Source organism: Desmodus rotundus, chromosome 4 (genome assembly GCF_022682495.2).
Source record: "Desmodus rotundus isolate HL8 chromosome 4, HLdesRot8A.1, whole genome shotgun sequence".
NCBI lineage: Eukaryota > Metazoa > Chordata > Mammalia > Chiroptera > Phyllostomidae > Desmodus > Desmodus rotundus.
In genome coordinates, this window is record NC_071390.1 from 79164899 (window position 1) to 79186575 (window position 21677).

Consider the following 21677-nt stretch of genomic DNA (forward strand, 5'->3'; position numbering starts at 1 on the left):
CACAATTACAATATATAGATGATGTTTGTAGAATTGTATACCTGAAATCTACATAATTTTATTAACCAATGTCACCCTATCAAATTCAGTTAAAAAATAAAAATAAAAATAAATGGCAATTAAATAAAATGAATGGCCTTTCATTCTTATGGCCTTCCTTTTCTGAGAAGATCACACCCTAAGATTTTCTCATAGTCTATAAACACTCTGTGCACTTCTTATGTGTGTTGCCATAATTAACAATAATAATAATAATAACAATAATAGCAGTAATGACAAAAACTAACACATATTAACTGTTATTACAGGCCAGCACTCTTCTTCTTTTTTTTGGTGATGAGGTGGAGGGAGAGGAAATACACTGTAGAAAAGGTTAATGTATAGAAGAGCACAGAGTAGAACAGATAACAGAAGGTGGGTCCCTCCAATGAGGAAGCTCTCCAGCATCCCTGCTACCCTTCCTATGCTCAGGGCCTTCGGTCTAAAGAACCATGGACCACAATCTTTGATTTGGACAACAGAGCCACCCTCTTCTGCCCCTGATTATGGCTGCCTCACTCCTCCCCTCAAAGTTTGGTTTAGAATTCTGAGGGCTGTGTGGTCCCAGAGGCCCCTGAGGACTTGGAGAGCACCTCAGGATGGTGTCAGTGTCCACTTCAGTAGGAGGGTTGAATGAGGTAGCAGAATTCACCATGAAAGGCAGCTTGCCCTGCTTTTTACTGAGGGACTATCACTCAGCTGTGGCAGGATGGGCTGGTTTGAGGTGATAATATTCTCATTCATGTGAAGGTTGCACTTTATTGGTTTCCTGTGCAGGTATGTGTTACTACACTTCTTTTCTGTGGTGATGGCATCATCCTTCTTCACAAAGACTACCTCTGTTACTAGAGGATGGACCAGCTGAACCTGCTTCAGGACTCCACACACAGAAAAAAGCTTAGCGACCTCCTCCTCTGTGACTTGAGGGTGCACTTCACTGTCACTTTAGTGCTTTCCAAAGGGCTGAGGACAAGCTCAGCAGGTAGTAGCTCTTTGGTGGGGTCCCTTGTCCTGGACATGTCGGTCAAAGCTTTTATTTGAACAGAGGAGGGGAGAGCAGGAGCTGTGTATACATCACTCTGAACCACTTTGGTGAGAGGGCCTTGGACATAGAAAGCTTGGGACTTTGCAGTCCCACTGTGTGGTGGAGAAAGCTGCCAGGGCTTGCAAATTTTATCTGTTTACAGGGAATGGGAGCTACAAAGTCATCGTCTTCATCCAAGTGGTATAAATTCTGTTTGGCTTGGTGGTTATTGATGACATTGGTCCTCATTCCAGCATGAGGGGCACAAAGTGGTGCCATGGCCTTTCACTGTGGCACCTGGTTTTAGTGAGCTACAGATCTGGGGTCACCATCCCAATGTGGGAGGGTACACTCAGGGAGGCAGCAGGGGACTCTGATTCAAACTCAGCTTCTTTGGCATTGGCCGCCTAGTGGGGCTTCTGGTGCGCCATGCTGTGCTACTTGCTGGAGTTCTCTGACATTATGTGCTTTCCCTTTGATCTGGAGAGGGCATCTTTCTCTGCAAAAGCTTTTCCTGGGCATTTGAGAGGTTAATCTTCTGCTAAGCATCAGACCTTTGCTAGCAAGTGGCAGTGCATGCTGGCTGGCTGAGAAGGCTCAGCTGGGCCCCAACATGAGATCGGATACCTGGCAGGTCCAGCTCTGGCATTAACTTGCCCTTTAGCTGCAGCAGTCCCTCTTGGGTGTGAGCTCACCCAGGGATATCCCGGCCACCTTGCATGGCAAGCAGTTTATACCCTGTCATCTGGTGAGCCCACTCTTTTGGCCTCTTCCGAGTGACTAGCTGCTACCTGCATTTGCTAGAACTTTTCTAAATGTTCTACTTACAATCTTATGTTTAATTCTTGTAATAACCCCCACTAGGTAGGTAGCTTTAGTATGTTCATTTTAAGGAAGAGGAAACAGGCTCAGAGAGTTTAAATAATTTGCTCAAGGTTACATATAGTATAAGAGGCAGTGCTGGGTTGCAAACTCAGGCATGAAAAGCAAAAATGAAAAGGTCAGAAGCAAAGCAAGGTGTTTTTTATTTTATTTTATAAAAGATGTTATTTAGTTATTTTTAGAGAGAGGGGAAAGGAGGGAGAAAGAGAGGCACAGAAACCTTGATGTGTGAGAGAGACATTAATCAGAACTGGGGACTTGGCCCCGATCAGGAATTGAACTGGTGACCTTTCGGTTTGCAGGATGATGCCCAACCCACACAGCCACACCAGTCAGGGTGCAAGGTGTTCTTTAAAAGAAATGGTGGTGTCAGGTTTCCTGGACAATGTCTGTGGGCAGGACTGGCCTCTTCTGTTTCAAGAACAGAGAGTTTGACAGAATTGTGTCTGACCTATTCCCCATTAATCTCCTGTGTGACCCCATGGGCAGCATGGCCCCCTGGGAAGCATGGCCCCTTGGAGGTGCTCAAATGTTGTATGAGGACTGGCTGGTGTGGCTCAGTGAATTGAGCGCCGACCTGTGAACCAAAGGGTCACTGGTTAGTTTCCCAGTCAGGGCATGTGCCTGGGTTGCAGGCCAGGTCCCCAGTAGTGGGTGCGTGAGAGGCAACCACACACTGATGTTTCTCTCCCTCCTTTTCTTTCACCCTTCCCCTCTGTCTAAATAAATAAATAAATAAATAAAATATCTTAAAAAAGTTTTACTAAATGATGGACTGAATGAATGTATTAGAAGGATGATTGTATTTAAACAGAATTAAAACCCAGGGCAATTTACTTCCTCTGTGCCTCAGTTTTTCATCTATAAAAGGAAATGATGTTTCAGCAGTGATGTGAGATTTGGAAGTAATTGTGGATCTAGTGTATAGTCTTCCACAGTATAAGCTCTAAACAGGTAGGAGCTATGCTGCTGCTGCTGCTGCTGATGATGATGATTTTGTTCCACATGCTGGAAGGTAGGGGTTGATTTGAAAATTACAAAGAACTAAATGTCTCATTCTCTCAGTCAGCTTTGGAAGGCCTGACTACATTATCTTTAGTGTTCTGTCTTAACGCTAAGTGTGGAAGCCTAGATTTTGATGTTTTTCAGGTGCAAAGTTTTATAACAAAATAATTTTTAATAAAGCAAATATGGAGTTTCTTGAATCCAACTTGCCCCACCCAGCCTCCTTACAATATTTTCAAGGCACGTCTTCTTTTTATGACCCTTGCATTAACAGATCTGCTTCAAGGAGCTTACCATGACCCAGGAAATGGAGGCTGACTAAAAATGGAGGAGAGAGGACAAGGAGACATAAAAGGAATTTTATGTTCTTTTCTAGAAGTCATTAAAGCAGTGTGAAAAAAAACACCTCAACATATCACACAAAGCAGTGTTTAGATAAGGACTCAGAGAATGTTTTCTGTAGACAAAAATAACAGAGGCTACTGGTTTTGATGATTTATCTCCTGGGTAGAGTTGTGGTTCAGGGTTATATCAGTCAGGGTTTGGCTGGATGTAAGAGAAAACACTTAAGCTATTTTATGGTGAAGGAGGTTTAACACAGGTGTGCTTATGAAACTGTTGGAAGGATTGGAGGATCAGAACTCCCCCGGCCCTCCAGGGACTGCTACCAAAAGGACAAACCGAACCCTCCTAGGAAAGGAACTGTGACTTCAGCACAATCAGGAAGTTAGGGAAATCAAAGGCCACCAGGCTGGCTTGTTGGTTCCAGGGTCTTATTTCCGTAACTGTGAGTCTGGGATCAGGAAGTCACTGCCTCCACTATTTGTTCAGAAATTCACCACCTGGGCCAAAATCTAGAATTCAGGAAGCTGGCTCCAACATAGGCTCTGGAGCCATGTGACCTGTCTGCTACATCTGCTCCAGCAAAACAAATATCTCTCTCCCCATATAACTCAGGTTTGAGTCTGGATCTTGCCCAGGCACATCTTCAAAAGAATCAGGGAAATGTTTTTATCTTTCCAGCTTCTATAGTGCATGAAGGCATGGTAGACAGAGTTTGGAGTGAATGTTGAGCTAACCCATCTATTTCCACTGCAGTGGTTTACACAGTGGAAAACTGGGAAGGATTCAATTTTCTTCTCTGTGTTAAGCTTGTTTTCGTATGTTTATGGAAAGAATAGAATATGTGTTTGCAAGCAAAGCCACACATTTACCTTATCATGATCTTCTGACTTATTTCAGTGAACCTTAGCACAGAACATGACTTATTTGAAGTCCAAGTAATTAGACATAGAAAAGCATGGAAATGCATATTTATTAACAATGAATTTAATGGAGTTGTTTATTTTGTAATACACTTGGAAAAAGATCGCTTCTCCAGTGGCCATGGTCAAATTTGTTTCTATTTTAGACCTTTGGCTGCCCTTGGTTGCTTGGATCATAATCACCTTTGTTTTTAACAAGAGCACCAGAGAGCAGTAGTGTTTGAAGCCTAAAGACCAATAGACAGCCTGTAATCTCTCGGAGGTTGGGGACCGCATATTTCAACCCTTCCATTATGCCTACACCCACTGCTGTGAATGCTATTTCTCTAGTACCATGGACATAGTAAGTGTGAAGCAAATGTTTATTGACCATTTTTTAATGAATAATGGAATACATGAATGAATAATTGCTAAATAGATCATATCTTGATTTTTAATGGTGGTGAAACATTTGGAAAAAAATATTTTTGACTTACCAGTTAAACTTTTTTTAAAAAACAAAAATGTTTATGAGACCAGTCCTTGGAAATCATAGACAATTTTTTCTCCCTCAGGCTTTTATTACAGACCAGAACAAATCTCAAATGAAATTCACCTTGTGATTATAATTTGGGTTTTTCATTCCCTGGAAGATATAGCTGTGGGCAAAGAGAAAAAACAAATTCTCCAAGTAGCATCCTTGTTCTCACCTTTTCAATATTTAGCATGCTATTATGCTTTCCTAGATTTCATAATGCAACCCACAATGACTTTTACTCAGAATTTCTTACCACTTCTGAACCCTGATCAATGCTGTCCTTTTTGACCTTTGCAAAGAGTGGCAAGAAAAGCAAAAATTTCTTCTGTAGATAATCTACAAATTATTTGCCCCAGTGAACTTTCAAAGAAAGACACAGAATATTGTGCCACAATGGATATTTCCAAGCTGCAATATCATAAAGTCAAATTCATTTCTTTTGCATGGGACTTCTGATACGAGCAAGGTCATGAGTTCCAAGCAATCCTTTCTTATCATGGTGCTTAATCTGTGTCCCTGAAAGAATATGATAAATTAGTAGGTAGAAATATCAGGGATTATTTCATTATTTAACCACTCCAAAATTATTTTTGAGTCCTTGCTATATGCCAGTTATTGTTTCAATTGCTGGAAATATAGAATAGGCCAAAACAGATAAAATCCTTGCCTTCACAAAACTTAACCTTCTAGTAAGAAGACATATTAAATAAATGCATGTAAGTACAATAAATATGATGCCAGGTTGTGGACAATGGGATGAAAACAAAATAAAGCAGATCAAGATGAATGTAATGAGTACTGATGTTTAAGCAGATGGTAATGTGAAGAGGAAGAGTATTTTAGGCAGGAGACAGCAAGTATAAAGGTCCAAGTATCAAAATGAAAAGGAAGGTGGGTGGACAGGAGTCAGATGATGGAAGGTCTTGTAGACCATAATAAAGAGTTTGAATTTTATTTTGGGTGTGAAGGGAAACCAACAGAACACTAACAGTAAAGGATCAACATAATGTAATTTATATTTTCTAAAAATTGCTCTATATGGAGAATAGACTGCAGGTAGTTTAAGGAAGAGGACAGCAAGCCATTGATTGGGGGCTATTATAGTTACCCAGGTGGCTTGGAATCATTAGACCAACACATTTATTGGCAGTAAGAATGCTGAGAAGTGGTCACAGAATTGTACTGAATAAAATTTGGGGTTATATTAAGGATAGTTATACTCTAGTTTTCATTCTTGCCCTGCTGAGGATGTCATAGGAAGAAATGAGCTCAAGTGGCAAGCAGAGAATTTAGTTTAAGTGTGGAACAAAGAATGGCAAGGACAAATTTTGGATTGGGTAGATGAATATAGTGTGGAATATATTTCTCTTAGATATTTTAGAAGAGATAAATATTAAGGATTTAAAGGAAGAAAATATTCCAAATGAAAATGATCAGGTATTCTTCAGTGTTCAAAACAATCCCAGCAACACATGATATATTATCTTAAGAAACTTTGTGCTCACTTGGGCTCCTTTTTTTCCATCTCTCTTTTAATTAGTTACTTAAATAAGATATTATATTGCTTAAAGTGCATTATTAGAACTTTGTCAAAGGCAAGAGAGAGAAGATGTTCACTTACATGTCTACAAGTGTTGGTAAGACAGAAAAAAATATAACTGATTTATCAAAGAATCACAGAAGCTTCTGAAATAGAAAAAATTCTAGAAAAAGTTGATGATTCAAGGACAAATACCTGTAGAATGGTTCATAGATGTAAGGTCAGAATTACTAAAGCAGGAAATAAGATGCAACTTTCAAAGTTGAAATAGAACATTCTTTTTTATTTTTACTCTACCAGGAGCAAGAATAGGTTAAAGCAGAGTGTTGTCCTTTAATTAGATAGGAAAGTAAGATACTTGGTGATGACATCAATAGGCTACAGGGCATTTAATGTCTTTTTTAAAAAAAACCTTTCTGCGTGATCAAATGAATGGGTCTCTGGAAACAGGTAATGCATACGTTAGAAGAATGAAATGGGAAAAGAAAACTTGGAGGAAGATAATTTAAATAAGTGAGATCTGTATCTAAATGCATAGGCCCTGGTGATTTGCATTCAAGGGTACTAAAAGAATTGGTTGAAGTATTGTGGACCATAAATTAAATATGAGTCAGCAATTTGTAATGCTATTATATTTTAAAAAGGGAACATGATTGAGAGTTGTATTAACAGGAATATGACATGAAAAGGGCAAGGATACAGTTGGCATTGATCAACCATTATTTAGAATATAATTACAATTTTGATCACTATATTTAAAAGAGATTTAAAAGTAGGTTTAAGGAAAGAAACACAAAATGATGAATGGAATAAAAAATAAATGAAAAAGATTAAAGGGTGAGGTAAAAGGTTAGGTCATTTGGGTTAAGAGTACCAACTCCAAGATTTAAACTGACTTGGAACACCAGGCTTTGCATCTTCAGTGATTGGCATCTCAGTAGTCATATCTTAGATAAAAGAATTGGGTTTCTTTGTTTAGAAAATAACAAATGTATAAGAAGGATTATTGTGAAAATCATTCTGGTTAATTGTTCTTCATGTTTTTGAGAGGAGAACACGAGGAGAGGAGAAGTTGAAGGTTGGTATATATTGGTATTAAGATTTAAGGTCAAGATTGAGGCATAGGTAAACAAGCCTTGTTTTCTCATAACTAAAGCAAAAATTATAACCAGACTATATAAAACAGATATCACCCAGAATACTCAGAAAATCAAGTTGTATGGAAGTCCAACAACCAAGGATTTAAAGAAGTCACATTCATCCGGGCAGGTAAGAGGGGCAGAGATGCAGAGAGGTGCAGAGATGTGGAATGGGTGGTCCCACATCTATGTGTGGTGGATAAAAATTGGGAGGGATATTTTGGGAGCGAGGGATCCCAGCCCCAGACCAGACCACCCAGCCCAGGGTTCTAGTGACAGGAAGATAAGTCCCCATAATTTCTGGCTATAAAAATCAGTGGGGGTTGGGACAGCAGAATAAACTGAGGAATTCTCAGGAGACCCCTTTTAAAGGGCCTGCAATGGACTTAGGACTTATACAGATTCACTCCCTCTGGGATTCAGCACCAGAACAACAGCTGGAAGGGCAATGGTGGAATATGGGGAGAAAATGAAGTGACTCGCAAAAGAATGAGAGCCAGGAGACAGCTTCTTCCTGGGTAAAACTCCAGGGGCCAGGCAGCAGCATTGTCCCTTCTCTGAGCCCTCCCCGTCACAATGCCACAGAGCAGTGACACAGGTTGCCCTGCCCTAGTGATTACCTAAGGCTCCACCCCATACAACTGACTTTTCTACAATAGGCCATGCTATTAAGACAGAGATTCAAAGCAGCTCTAACTAATACACAGAAACAAACACAGGGTGGCTGCCAAACTGAAGAGACAAAAAAATATAGCCCAAATGAAATACTGAGACAAAAATCCAGAAAAAGAACTAAATGAAATGGAGATAAGCAACCTTTCAGATGCAGAGTTCAAAACACTGGTTATCAGGATGCTCCAGGAACTCACTGGGTACTTCAACAGCATAAAAAAGACCCAGGCAGAAATGAAGGTTACATTAAGTGAAACAAAGAAAAATCTACAGGGAACCAACAGTGGAGGGGATGAAGCCAAGAATCAAATCAATGATTTGGAACATAAGGAAGAAGAAAATCAATCAGAAGAGCAAGAAGAAAATAGAATTTTTTTAAAAAAGATACAAGGATAGGTTAAGGAGCCTCTGGGAGATCTTCAAATGGACCAACATCCAAATCATAAGGGTGCCAGAGGAAGAAGAGAAAGAGTAAGAAATTGAAAACTTATTTGAGAGACTTTTTGATGGCAGTGAGATAGGTGGGAGTGGAGTACACTTCCACCTGCACATGGGTCAAAGAAACATCTAGTGGATCTTCTGACGAACAGAGTGAACAGCCAATGGTATCCCAGCATATATGAAGATTGGAGACCCAAAATTGTAGAAGACATTGAAAAATCAGACAGTAAGGAGAGTGCTTCAGGACAGTAAGGCCCCTGGGACCAGCACGGGGACCAGGACAGCTGCAGCCCCAGGCCCAGCACCTGCTGGGTCTGCCGCAGGATTCTTGGGAGAGAGCCGGGTCAACGGCTTCCTCCTCTGCCAAACAATGTTTGAGCAGCACCAGGAGGGACCTGGATGCCTGAGGTCACAGGGGGAATAAGGACAAAGTGGCAAACACACAGGGGCTGTGTGCATCCACTGAGACTGTGGATGCTGGCAGGGAAGAGTTGGGCAGTGCCAGACCCTGACCTGGTGAGTCCCTGGACTGGTTGGAGAGTTGGGCTGTATGATAAGCCAGGCACTTGATGGAATAGCAGGCTTGAATAGAAGGAATTTGTCAAAGAGAAAAAGTAAAAAAGAGGTACTCAGAAGCCGTTTGGGGAATTCTCCTGCAGCAGCCACCCCTGCCTCCTGCATTTGTACCGCTGCCCGGTGGCTGCACTCTTGCTGTGGCACCAGAGGATGGTGTGTTCACATCCTAAACCCCAGGGACAATGCACACCCGAACCTGTGACCCAGTGGCTGCCAATCCTAACCCAGTAGCAGAGGCTGACTGCTCATAATCCCAGCCCTGGGATGGAGTGTGCCTGACCCTCTGCCCAGAAGCATCTTGCAGGGGGCCCCTGGCCCAGGGGCAGCAGCAGAGGAGGCACCATGGTAGCATCCCCGCCCTGCAGGGCAGAATGGCTCTCTAAGAGGAAGGCAGAGAGCCCTGCAGAGGAGAGCTGCAGGGCTCAGGGAATCAGCAATCCCTAGAAAGACTTAACACAGAGCGGGGGAGGGGGGTGCTGAACTACCCTGAAGGGACTCTGAGAGTCCCTAGCATCTAGGACAGCAAAGAGCAAGAAGGTGGTGTGTGAATTGTCCTTAATTGGTGCACCTCAAGGACAGCACAACTGGTGGACTGAAGGCATAGGCAGGGTGCAGAAGGGCACTTGGCAATGAACTGAAAGACTGGGCTGGAGGCTAAGCAACCGTGGAGAGTGTGGCTCGGGAAGGGAGAAAAGCGAAACCAATCCTCCCTCAGGCTGAGGCAGCCAGGAAGAGCAGCAGAACTGTCTTGGCCTGTTTGAAGCCAGCAGGAGGCTCTTTTTTTTTTAAATTAAAAAAAATCCCTACTTCCTTCCTTATTTCCTTCCTTCCTTCCTTCTTCCTTCCCTCCTTTCTTTTTTTTTTTAAATTGCCACAAGTGAGACAATAAAACCTGGAGCTGTGAAAGGACAAGAGTTAGACCCAAAGAGGGGTCATCCCAACAACTGAGACACTGAGACAAATTTCACTTTGCTACTCCAGAGAACTTGCAAGTTATAGTATATTTATATTATTATTTTTCCATTATTCTTACATCTTTTATTTTATTAGTATTTTTGTATTTCTCTTCTTTCTGTTTAGTCTTCTTCACTTGGTTTGTTAAATTGCATTGTTTGACTGGTTTCCCTTGTTCTCTCTTTCATCGTGTATTTTTAATTTTCTGTCTTTCACTTCACTTGTGTTCCAATAGCACACTACTCTATGTCCTGTACTTCCTATTCTTGTTATTCAGACCACATGATATGATTGTTGCTCCATTACTATTGTTAATAATTGACCTTTCATACAATTGTAAACACTACACAGCACCTTTCCCAAACCTTAGTTCACTTCATTGTTTCCTGAACTTTATTACTGTGGTGGTTAACTTTATTCTGTCACATATTACACCTATTTTTTATCCTTTACTCTCACTTTACCTCATAATCTGACCTCCCACAAGCTCAGTGCTTTCTAGATCCAGCTCACAATCCTTCCACTCACCTAACAAGAGTCTTATCTTTTTTCCACCCTTTCTAAGTGGTTAGTTGGGTGAAATATCACAGTTAACACTATACATATCCAAAGGATCTCCTATCTCTTCTCTAAGGGCTGGTGCTTTAACCACCATAGAATACATTCCCACTGTCTTAAACCATTTTGCCTTCCCCCTCCAACAGATCACAAAAAAGAGTAGGTGGGAGATGTGAACACAAGTATAACTGCTGGAAGAGGAAACCCACTAACAAAGGAACCACCAACAGATAACAACAGAAGAAGGTGAAGGAGGGACTGGAAGCCACACTAACCTAAACCCAGGAATGATCTGGAAATACAACTAAATGGTGGAGAAAGTACCCAGAACAAACAACTGAACGAGAATAAGAGAGAACTCAAAACCTTTTACAGACAGAAGAACCAGCTTCAACACAATCTGTCCACATCTGCACAACAGAATACAAGATGTGGTGGACGAAGTGATCCTCAGTTAACCAGCTGGAGGGACGGACCCGCCAAAGAAAGACCCAACAGCAATCAAAACACAAAACATACAGAGAGACAACATAAAGGACAGCCAAAGACCAGCAAGCTCAGGAGATCCAGGAGACTGTACCATGGAATCTCACAGGTCTTCTACCATAGAAGTTCACACTATAAACCCAGGGAGTCAAAACAGACCAATTTAAGAAAGAGAGGCTATCAAGAAGAGTCTCACAAACAACGGGAAGACAAACAAACAATCCCCAAATTAAAGGAAAGGAGGAAGCCTCAGAAAGAATGCTACATGAAATACAGGCAAGTCAACTATCAGATATTGAGTTCAAAGCAATTGTTATCAGGAAGCTCAATGAGCTCACAGAGAATTACTAAAAACTACAGGGAAACTACAATGGACTCACTGCAAACTAAATCAATATGAAACAGGAAATAGAAACCATCACCAAGGGCCAAGAGGAAATGAAGAATACAATTTCTGAACTGAAGAACACAGGAGAAGGAATCAAAAGCAGACTGGATGAAGCACAGGATCGGGTCAGCAGGCTGGAGGACAAAGTAGAAAAAAACACCCAGAAAGAGCAAGAAAAGGAAAAGAGGCTCAGAAAAAATGAAGAGGAGTTAAGGGAAATGCAGGACAACATGAAACATAATAATATCCATATGATAGGGATACCAGAAGGAGATGAAGAAGAGCAAGGGATAGAAAACCTGTTTGAAAAAGTAAAGAAGGAAACCTTCCCTAATTTGATGAGAGAAAGTCACACAAATCCAGGAAACACAGAGAGTCCCAGTCAAGAGGAACCCAAAGAGGCCCACTTCAAGACACATCATAATTAAAATGGCAAAATTCCAAGACAAAGAGAGAATCTTAAAGGCAGCAAGGGAGAAAAAGGAAGTAACATACAAGGGAGCCCTGATAAGGCTAGCAGCTGATTTCTCAATGGAAACGCTACCAGCCAGAAGGGATTGGCAAGAAATATTCCAAGTAATGAGAACCACAGGCCTGCAACCAAGGCTACTTTACCCAGCAAGGCTCTCAATTAAGATGGAAGGCCAAATAAGGAGCTTCCCAGACAAAAGAAGTCTAAAGGAATACACCTCCTCCAAACCAGCTGTACAAGAGATGCTAAAAGGTCTGCTTTAAGAAAAGGAAGGAAAACAGTGAGAGAAAGAGGAACACAGGTACAAAAGATGGCAATGAATAATTACCTATCAATAATAACCTTAAACATAAAAGGATGAAATGTTTCAATCAAAAGACATAGAATAGCTGAATGAATAAGAAATCATGACACACATATGCTGCCTACAAGAAACACATCTAAGAACAAAAGACCTACACAGAGAGAAAGTGAAGGGCTGGAAACAAATTTTCCAAGCAAACGGACAGGGAAAAAAGAAAGCAGGGGTAGCAATACTCATATCAGACAAAATAGATTTTAAAAAAAGAGCCATAAAAAGAGACCCAGAAGGTCACTTCATAATACTCAAGGGAAGAATCCATCAAGTAGGCATAAACATTGTAAAAATACATAGGAGCATCCAAATACAAAAATAAAATCTTGGAGGGCTTCAAGAAAGATATTGACAGCAACACAATTATAGTAGGGGATTTTAACACCCCACTGTTAAAAATGGACAGATTTTCCAAACAAAATATCAAGAAGGATATTGTATCACTGAACCATACCCTAGATGAAATGGACTTAACAGATATATGTACAGCTTTTCATCCCAAAGAAGCAAAATAAACATTCTTTTCAAATGCACATGGAACATTTTCAAAGAGAGAGTACAACATAGGACACAAAGCAAGCTTAAACAAATTCAAGAAAATTGAAATCATATCAAGCATTTTCTCTGACCACAAGGCACTGAAACTAGAAACCAACCCCAAAGGAAAAAACCCAAAACACTCAAAATCATGGAGATTGAATAGCATGCTATTAAACAATGAATGGGTCAAGAATGGGATTGAGGAAGAAATCAAAAAGTTTCTGGGAACAAATGAGAACGAACTCACAACAACCCAAAACCTATGGGACACAGCAAAGGCAGTCCTGAGAGGGAAGTTCATAGCAATACAGGCCTACCTTAAAAAGATAGAAACATCTCAAACAAACAACCTAACCCTACACCTACAAGAAGTGGAGGAACATCAACAAAGACAGTCAAGAACAGGTAGAAGGAAGGAAATAACCAAGATAAGATTAGAGTTAAATGACACAGAGACTAAAAGCACAATTCTAAGGATCAATGAATCCAGGGCCGGGTTTCTTGAAAAGATAAAAAATATCAACAAGCCTTTAATCAGGCTCATTGAGAAAAAAAGAGAGAGGATCCAAATAAACACAATCATAAGTGAAAGAGGAGAGATTACAACTGATACCACCAAAATACAAAGGTTCGTAAGAAATTACTATGGAGAACTATATGCCAAGAAATTTGAAAACCTAGGTGAAATGGACACATTTCTAGAAAAATATAATCTTCCAAAACTCAATGAAGATGAAGCATGAAGCCTCAACAGACCAATAACAGCAGACAAAATTGAAGCAGTAATCAAAACACTCTCAACTCACAAAGGCCCTGGACCAGATGGTTTCACAGGAGAATTCTACAAAGCATTTAAGGAAGACCTAACCCCCATCCTTCACAGATTATTCCCAAAAATTCAAGAAAATGGAAGACTCCCAAAGTCTTTTTATGAAACCAGCATCATCCTCATCCCATAACCAGATAAAGACACAACGAAGAAAGAAACCTTCAGGCCAATATCGCTCATGAAGACAGATGCTAAAATCCTCAACAAAATGTTGGCAAATGCATCCAGCAATACATTCAAAAGACCATACACCATGACCAAGTGGGATTCATCCCAGGCATGCAAGGATGGTACAATATTTGCAAATCAATTAATGTAACACATCACATAAACAAAACGAAAGACAAAAATCACATGATCATATCAATAGATGCGGGAAAAACATTTGATAAGATACAGCACCCATTTATGATAAAAACACTCAGCAAAGTGGGAATAGAGGGAGCATTCCTCAACATAATAGACGCCATAAATGAGAGACCTACAGCCAACATCATATTCAATGGGAAAAAACTGAAAGCTTTTCTACTAAGATCAGGAAGAAGGCAAGGATGCCCACTTTCACCACTCCTATTTAACACAGTATTGAAAGTCTTAGCCACAGCACTCAGACAAGAAAAAGAAATAAAAGGCATCCAAATTAGAAAGGAGGAAGTATAACTGTCATAGCTTGCAGATGACATGATAGTGTACATGGAAAATCCAATAGACTCCACCAAAAAAACTACTTGACCTAATAAATGAACCTGGCAAAACAGCGGGATATAATGTCAATATTGAGAAATCAAAGGCATTTTTGACCACCAACAATGAAACATCAGAAACAGAAATCAGGAAAAACATCCCATTTGCTACTGCAGCAAGAAAAATAAAGTACATAGGAATAAACCTAACCAAGGAGGTAAAAGACCTGTACTCAGAAAACTACACAGCATTGAAGAAAGAAATTAAGGAAGACACAAACAAATAGAAGCACGTACCATGCTCATGGATTGGAAGAATTAACATCATCAAATTGTCCATACTACCCAAAGCAATTTATAGATTCAATGCAATCACTATTAGAGTACCCATGACATATTTCACAGATATAGAACAAACATTTCAGAAATTTATATGGAACCATAAACGACCCTGAATAGCTGCAGCAATGTTGAGAAAGAAGAACAGAACAGGAGGGATCACAATACCTGTTTTCAAACTGTATTACAAGGCAACTGTAATCAATACAGCCTGGTACTGGCATAAGAACAGACACATAGACCAATGGAACAGAACAGAGAAGAGAGCCCAGAAATAAACCCAAGTGTTTATGGTCAATTAATATTTGACAAAGGAGGCCGGAGCATAACATGGAGCAAACATAGCCTTTTCAACAAATGGGGTTGGGAGATATGGACAGCTACATACAAAAAAATGAAACTTGATCACCAACTCACTCCATACACAAAAATAAATTCAAGGTGGATAAAAGACTTAAATATAAGGCATGATACCATAAAAGTCCTAGAGGAAAACACTGGCAGGAAAATTTCAGATGTTCCATGCAGCAATATTTTCACTGATATGTCCCCTAGAGCAATGGACATAAAGGAAAGAATAAACAAATGGGACCTCATCAAAATAAAAAGCTTCTGCATGGCTAAAGAAAACAGCATTAGAATGAAAAGAGAACAAACCTTATGGAAAAACATATTTGCCAATGATACCTCGGAGAAGGTTTGATATCCAAAATATATAAAGAACTCCCATGACTCCAAAAAAATGAAGTAAAAATGGACAAGGTCTTTAAAAACACTTCTCCAAGGAGGACATACAGAGGGACCAGAGACATATGAAAGATGCTCAGCATCACTAGCCATCAGAGAAATGCAAATTAAAACCACAGTGAGATACACCCTCACACCGGTCAGAATGGCCATGATAAATCAAGAAACAAGCATTGGTGAGGATGTGGAGAAAAGGGAACCCTAGTGCAGTGAATGCAGAGTGGTGCAACCACTGTGGAAAACAGTATGGAATTTCCTCAGAAAACTAAAAATGGAACTGCCCTTTGACCCAGCAATTCCGCTGCTGGGATTATACCCTAAGAACCCTGAAACACCAATCCAAAAGAACCTGTGCACCCCAATGTTCATAGCAGCACAATTTACAGTAGCCAAGGACTGGAAGCAACCTAAGTGCCCATCAGCAAATGAGTGGATCCAAAAACCATGGTACATTTACACAATGGAATACTATGCAGCAGAGAGAAAGAAGGAACTTATACCCTTTGCAACAGCATGGATGGAACTAGAGAGCATTATGCTAAGTGAAGTAAACTAGGCAGTGACGGACAAATACCATATGATCTCTCCTTTAACTGGAACATAATCAACAAAAGAAAAAAGCAAGCAAAATATAACCAGAGACATTGAAATTAAGAACAATCTAACAATAGCCAGAGGGTAGGGGGGAGGGGATATGGGGGGAAGGGTTTTTAGGAACTATTATAAAGGACACATGCACAAAACCAAGGGAGGGAGGTGGGTTTGGCTGGGGTTGGGGGAAGTGGTGGGGGGAGAATGCTGGCAACTCTAATTGAAGAACAATAAAATAAATTTTGAAAAAAGTCTAACAACTATAGTTAACATGTAAACAAAGAGAAAAAACTTTGCATAAAATGTAAAAAGAAAAAAATGGTATTGAGCAAAAAAAAAGAAAACTTATTTGATAAAATAATGAAAGAAAACTTCCCCAATTTGTCAAAGGAAACAGACATACAAGTCAAGGAAGCACAGGGAGTGCCAAACAATTTGGACCCAAAGAGGACCACACCAAGATACTTTGTAATTAAAATGCCAAAGTTAAAGATAAAGAGGGAATCTTAACAGCAGCAAGAGAAAAGCAGAGTTACCAACAAGGGAGTTCCCATAAGGCTATCAGCTGATTTCTCAAAACAAACTTTGCAGACTAGAATGGATGGCAAAAAGTATTTAAAGAGATGAAACAAAGGATCTACAGCCTAGATTAGTCTATCCAGGAAAGCTATGCTTTAGAATGGAAGGGCAGAAAAAGTACTTCCCACACAAGGTAAAACTAAAGGAGTTCATCATCACCAAGTCATTATTCTATGAAATGTTAAAGGGAATTATATAAGAAAAAGAAGGTCAAAACTATGAACATTAAAATGGTAATAAATTCACTATTATCAACAATTTAATCTAAAAAACAAACTAAGGAAGCAAACAGAACAGAAACAGAATCATAGATATGGAGATCATTTGGAAGGTTATCAGCTGGGAGGGAGTAGAGAGAGTAATGGGGGAAAATGTGTAGGAATTAAGAAGTACAAATTGGTAGGTACAAAATAGATGGAGGGATGTTAAGAACAGTATAGAAATGGAGTAGTCAAAGAATTTATATGCTGACCCATGGACCTGAACTAAGGAGAGAGATGAGGGTACCAGGTGGAGGGGAGCAAGGGGGGAAAAATGGGACAACTGTAATAGCATAATCAATAAAATACATTAAAATATACAGTGGTATTAAAAGAGTTGGACAAGAAAAGAAGTGCAACAGTGATTAAGTACAAGAATGAAGGGCTTATTTTCCCACAATATCTTAGCATAATATTGCAGGGTTCTTATAAGTATACATTTGATGCTTGAGCAACTCAGGCATTAGGGGTAATGGGCCCTGTACAGTAAAAAATCCACATATAACTTTGACTCCCCCAACTTAACTACTAATAGCCTACCATTGACTGGAAGCCTTTTCAATAACATAGTCAATTATCATATATTTTATATGTTATATACTGTATTCTTACAGGAAAGTAAGCTAGAGAAGAGAAAATGTTATTAAGAAAATCATAAGGAAGAGAAAATACATTTATAGTACTGTACCATATTTAATGATACTGTACATTTACATCTTCTCTGTACAAGATGAAAAATTTCTGGACATTAGTAGTTCAGACCTATGCTGGTGAAGGGTCAACTGCACAATGAGTTCTTCATATTCCTGGGTTTCACATCTGCAGATTCAATTAACTGAGGAATGAAACAGTATTTTTGCATTGCCAACTGTGGTTTCCCAACTTCAGATTCCCAACTGAGGATGGAAAATACTGCTTTTAATCCAAGTTTGGTTGAATCCTCAGGTGTGAAGGGCTGACTGTATTTGCTGTCCTGTATTGTCAGAGAGTCCCCTGTTCCAATGGAGGAGCAACATTTGGGCAAGAGTCAATGATAAACAGGTGCTTATTTCAATAGGAATTCTGGTCTGGTTCTGGAGTTGCTAAATGGGCAAGATTTTTTTCTTAATATTTCTAAGTGCTCTTTAATTGTTTTCTTTTTCCATGGACACACCCCAGAACATCTATTTCCCAGATGCCTAGGGCATTTATGTTACCTCCCTGGAAGTTCAGTACCCTCCTTCTAGCTCACTTTGATATTTTTCCTTGGACTGTTTCCTCTGTGATAGTCTTGGACAAGCCTATCCTTGTCCAAGGATATGCTTCTTCCTGCACAAGCCTCCAAATGTTCCTTTCCTCTGTCCCATCATCTAGTATTCTTTATTTGGCTTTCCAAATTGACAATTTATTAATTCTGACAACTTTGTCTGATGGGGTTAATTGTGGTTTTTCAGTGGCTCTTAATGAGTGGCACTGTGGGACTAGTGGGACTAGGGAGAATATTTTATGTGGCATATAAATGTGGTATTACATAACATTGAATCATGTAAAGTGAAAATTATCCCCTTTTCAATTTCTTCTCAAATCTTTCTAATTAAGACAAGGAGAGTCCTGGCCAGTATGGCTCAGTTGATTGGAGCATCATCCTGTAGCCAAAGGATTGTGGAATCGACTTCTGGTCAGGGTGCAGGGTTCCATCCCAGTCCGGGCATATATAATCTCCCAGCTGGGTGCATATGATCCCTGGTCTGGGTGCATTTGGGATGCAATCAATCCATGCTTCTCTCTTGCATTTATGTTTCCTTCTCACCCTTCCTTTCTTCCTTGCTCTCTAAAAGCAATGAAAAAATGTCCTTGGTAAGGATAAAAATAAAATATGACAAGGAGAAAGTTCCATTTTGTTGCTTAGTGTGGTTTTAATCCTTCAACAATTGCCAATCTCCCTTTTTAACAAAGCCAGTGTAAACTTCAGTCTGAAAGCCTTGGAAGCAAAATTATTTTTAGACTTTTTTGTACTGAAATATATAACAACAGAAAGGGGTATAAATAAAAATGTATACATTAATTATATTAGCTAGAATTTTGAATTACTTTTTCACTTTTTATTGCATTTATGTAACGCACAAAGTGCCCTTTTATTTATGTCAGAGATACTGGTTTTCTAAGGTAGAGATAGAGAAGTCTTTTTTTAAAATTTTTATCATTATTTAATTACAGTTGTCTGCATTTTCTCCCGATCCCTCCACTCCACGCCAGCCGAAACCACCTCCCTCTCCCGCCTCTACCCTCCCCCTTGATTTTGTCCATGTGTCCTTTATAGTAGTTCCTATAAAACCCTTTCCCCACTGTCCCCTCCCCACTCCCCTCTGGCTATTAAGAGATTGTTAACTTCAATGTCTCGTTATATTTTGTTTGCTTTTCATTTTGTTGATTATGTTCCAGTTAAAGGAGAAATCATAGGGTATTTGTCCCTCACTGCCTGGCTTATTTCACTTAGCATAATGCTCTCCAGTTCCATCCACGCTATTGCAAAGGGTATAAGCTCCTTCTTTCTCTCTGCCGCATAGTATTCCATTGTGTAAATGTACCATGATTTTTGGATCCACTCGTTTGCTGATGGGCACTTAGGTTGCTTCCAGTCCTTGGCTATTGTAAATTGTGCTGCTATGAACATTGGGGTGCACAGGTTCTTTTGGATTGGTGTTTCAGGGTTCTTAGGGTATAATCCCAGCAGCGGAATTGCTGGGTCAAAGGGCAGTTCCATTTTTAGTTTTCTGAGGAAATTCCATACTGTTTTCCACAGTGGTTGCACCACTCTGCATTCACTGCACTAGGGTTCCCTTTTCTCCACATCCTCACCAATGCTTGTTTCTTGATTTATCATGGCCATTCTGACCGGTGTGAGGGTGTATCTCACTGTGGTTTTAATTTGCATTTCTCTGATGGCTAGTGATGCTGAGCATCTTTCATATGTCTCTGGTCCCTCTGTATGTCCTCCTTGGAGAAGTGTTTTTAAAGACCTTGTCCATTTTTACTTCATTTTTTTGGAGTCATGGGAGTTCTTTATATATTTTGGATATCAAACCTTCTCCGAGGTATCATTGGCAAATATGTTTTTCCATAAGGTTTGTTCTCTTTTCATTCTAATGCTGTTTTCTTTAGCCATGCAGAAGCTTTTTATTTTGATGAGGTCCCATTTGTTTATTCTTTCCTTTATGTCCATTGCTCTAGGGGACATATCAGTGAAAATATTGCTGCATGGAACATCTGAAATTTTCCTGCCAGTGTTTTCCTCTAGGACTTTTATGGTATCATGCCTTATATTTAAGTCTTTTATCCACCTTGAATTTATTTTTGTGTATGGAGTGAGTTGGTGATCAAGTTTCATTTTTTTGTATGTAGCTGTCCATATCTCCCAACCCCATTTGTTGAAAAGGCTATGTTTGCTCCATGTTATGCTCCGGCCTCCTTTGTCAAATATTAATTGACCATAAACACTTGGGTTTATTTCTGGGCTCTCTTCTCTGTTCTGTTCCATTGGTCTATGTGTCTGTTCTTATGCCAGTACCAGGCTGTATTGATTACAGTTGCCTTGTAATACAGTTTGAAAACAGGTATTGTGATCCCTCCTGTTCTGTTCTTCTTTCTCAACATTGCTGCAGCTATTCAGGGTCGTTTATGGTTCCATATAAATTTCTGAAATGTTTGTTCTATATCTGTGAAATATGTCATGGGTACTCTAATAGTGATTGCATTGAATCTATAAATTGCTTTGGGTAGTATGGACAATTTGATGATGTTAATTCTTCCAATCCATGAGCATGGTACGTGCTTCTATTTGTTTGTGTCTTCCTTAATTTCTTTCTTCAATGCTGTGTAGTTTTCTGAGTACAGGTCTTTTACCTCCTTGGTTAGGTTTATTCCTATGTACTTTATTTTTCTTGCTGCAGTAGCAAATGGGATGTTTTTCCTGATTTCTGTTTCTGATGTTTCATTGTTGGTGGTCAAAAATGCCTTTGATTTCTCAATATTGACATTATATCCCGCTGTTTTGCCAGGTTCATTTATTAGGTCAAGTAGTTTTTTTGGTGGAGTCTATTGGATTTTCCATGTACACTATCATGTCATCTGCAAGCTATGACAGTTATACTTCCTCCTTTCTAATTTGGATGCCTTTTATTTCTTTTTCTTGTCTGAGTGCTGTGGCTAAGACTTTCAATACTGTGTTAAATAGGAGTGGTGAAAGTGGGCATCCTTGCCTTCTTCCTGATCTTAGTAGAAAAGCTTTCAGTTTTTTCCCATTGAATATGATGTTGGCTGTAGGTCTCTCATTTATGGCGTCTATTATGTTGAGGAATGCTCCCTCTATTCCCACTTTGCTGAGTGTTTTTATCATAAATGGGTGCTGTATCTTATCAAATGTTTTTCCCGCATCTATTGATATGATCATGTGATTTTTGTCTTTCGTTTTGTTTATGTGATGTGTTACATTAATTGATTTGCAAATATTGTACCATCCTTGCATGCCTGGGATGAATCCCACTTGGTCATGGTGTATGGTCTTTTGAATGTATTGCTGGATGCATTTGCCAACATTTTGTTGAGGATTTTAGCATCTGTCTTCATGAGCGATATTGGCCTGAAGGTTTCTTTCTTCGTTGTGTCTTTATCTGGTTATGGGATGAGGATGATGCTGGTTTCATAAAAAGACTTTGGGAGTCTTCCATTTTCTTGAATTTTTGGGAATAATCTGTGAAGGATGGGGGTTAGGTCTTCCTTAAATGCTTTGTAGAATTCTCCTGTGAAACCATCTGGTC

At 39.7% G+C, this 21677-nt stretch overlaps 1 pseudogene; it reads right to left on the reverse strand.

Moving 5' to 3' along the window:
• Nucleotides 1–578: 578 nt before the first annotated feature.
• On the reverse strand, nucleotides 579–4491 carry LOC112317728 (polymerase delta-interacting protein 3 pseudogene; annotated as a pseudogene).
• Nucleotides 4492–21677: the final 17186 nt, after the last annotated feature.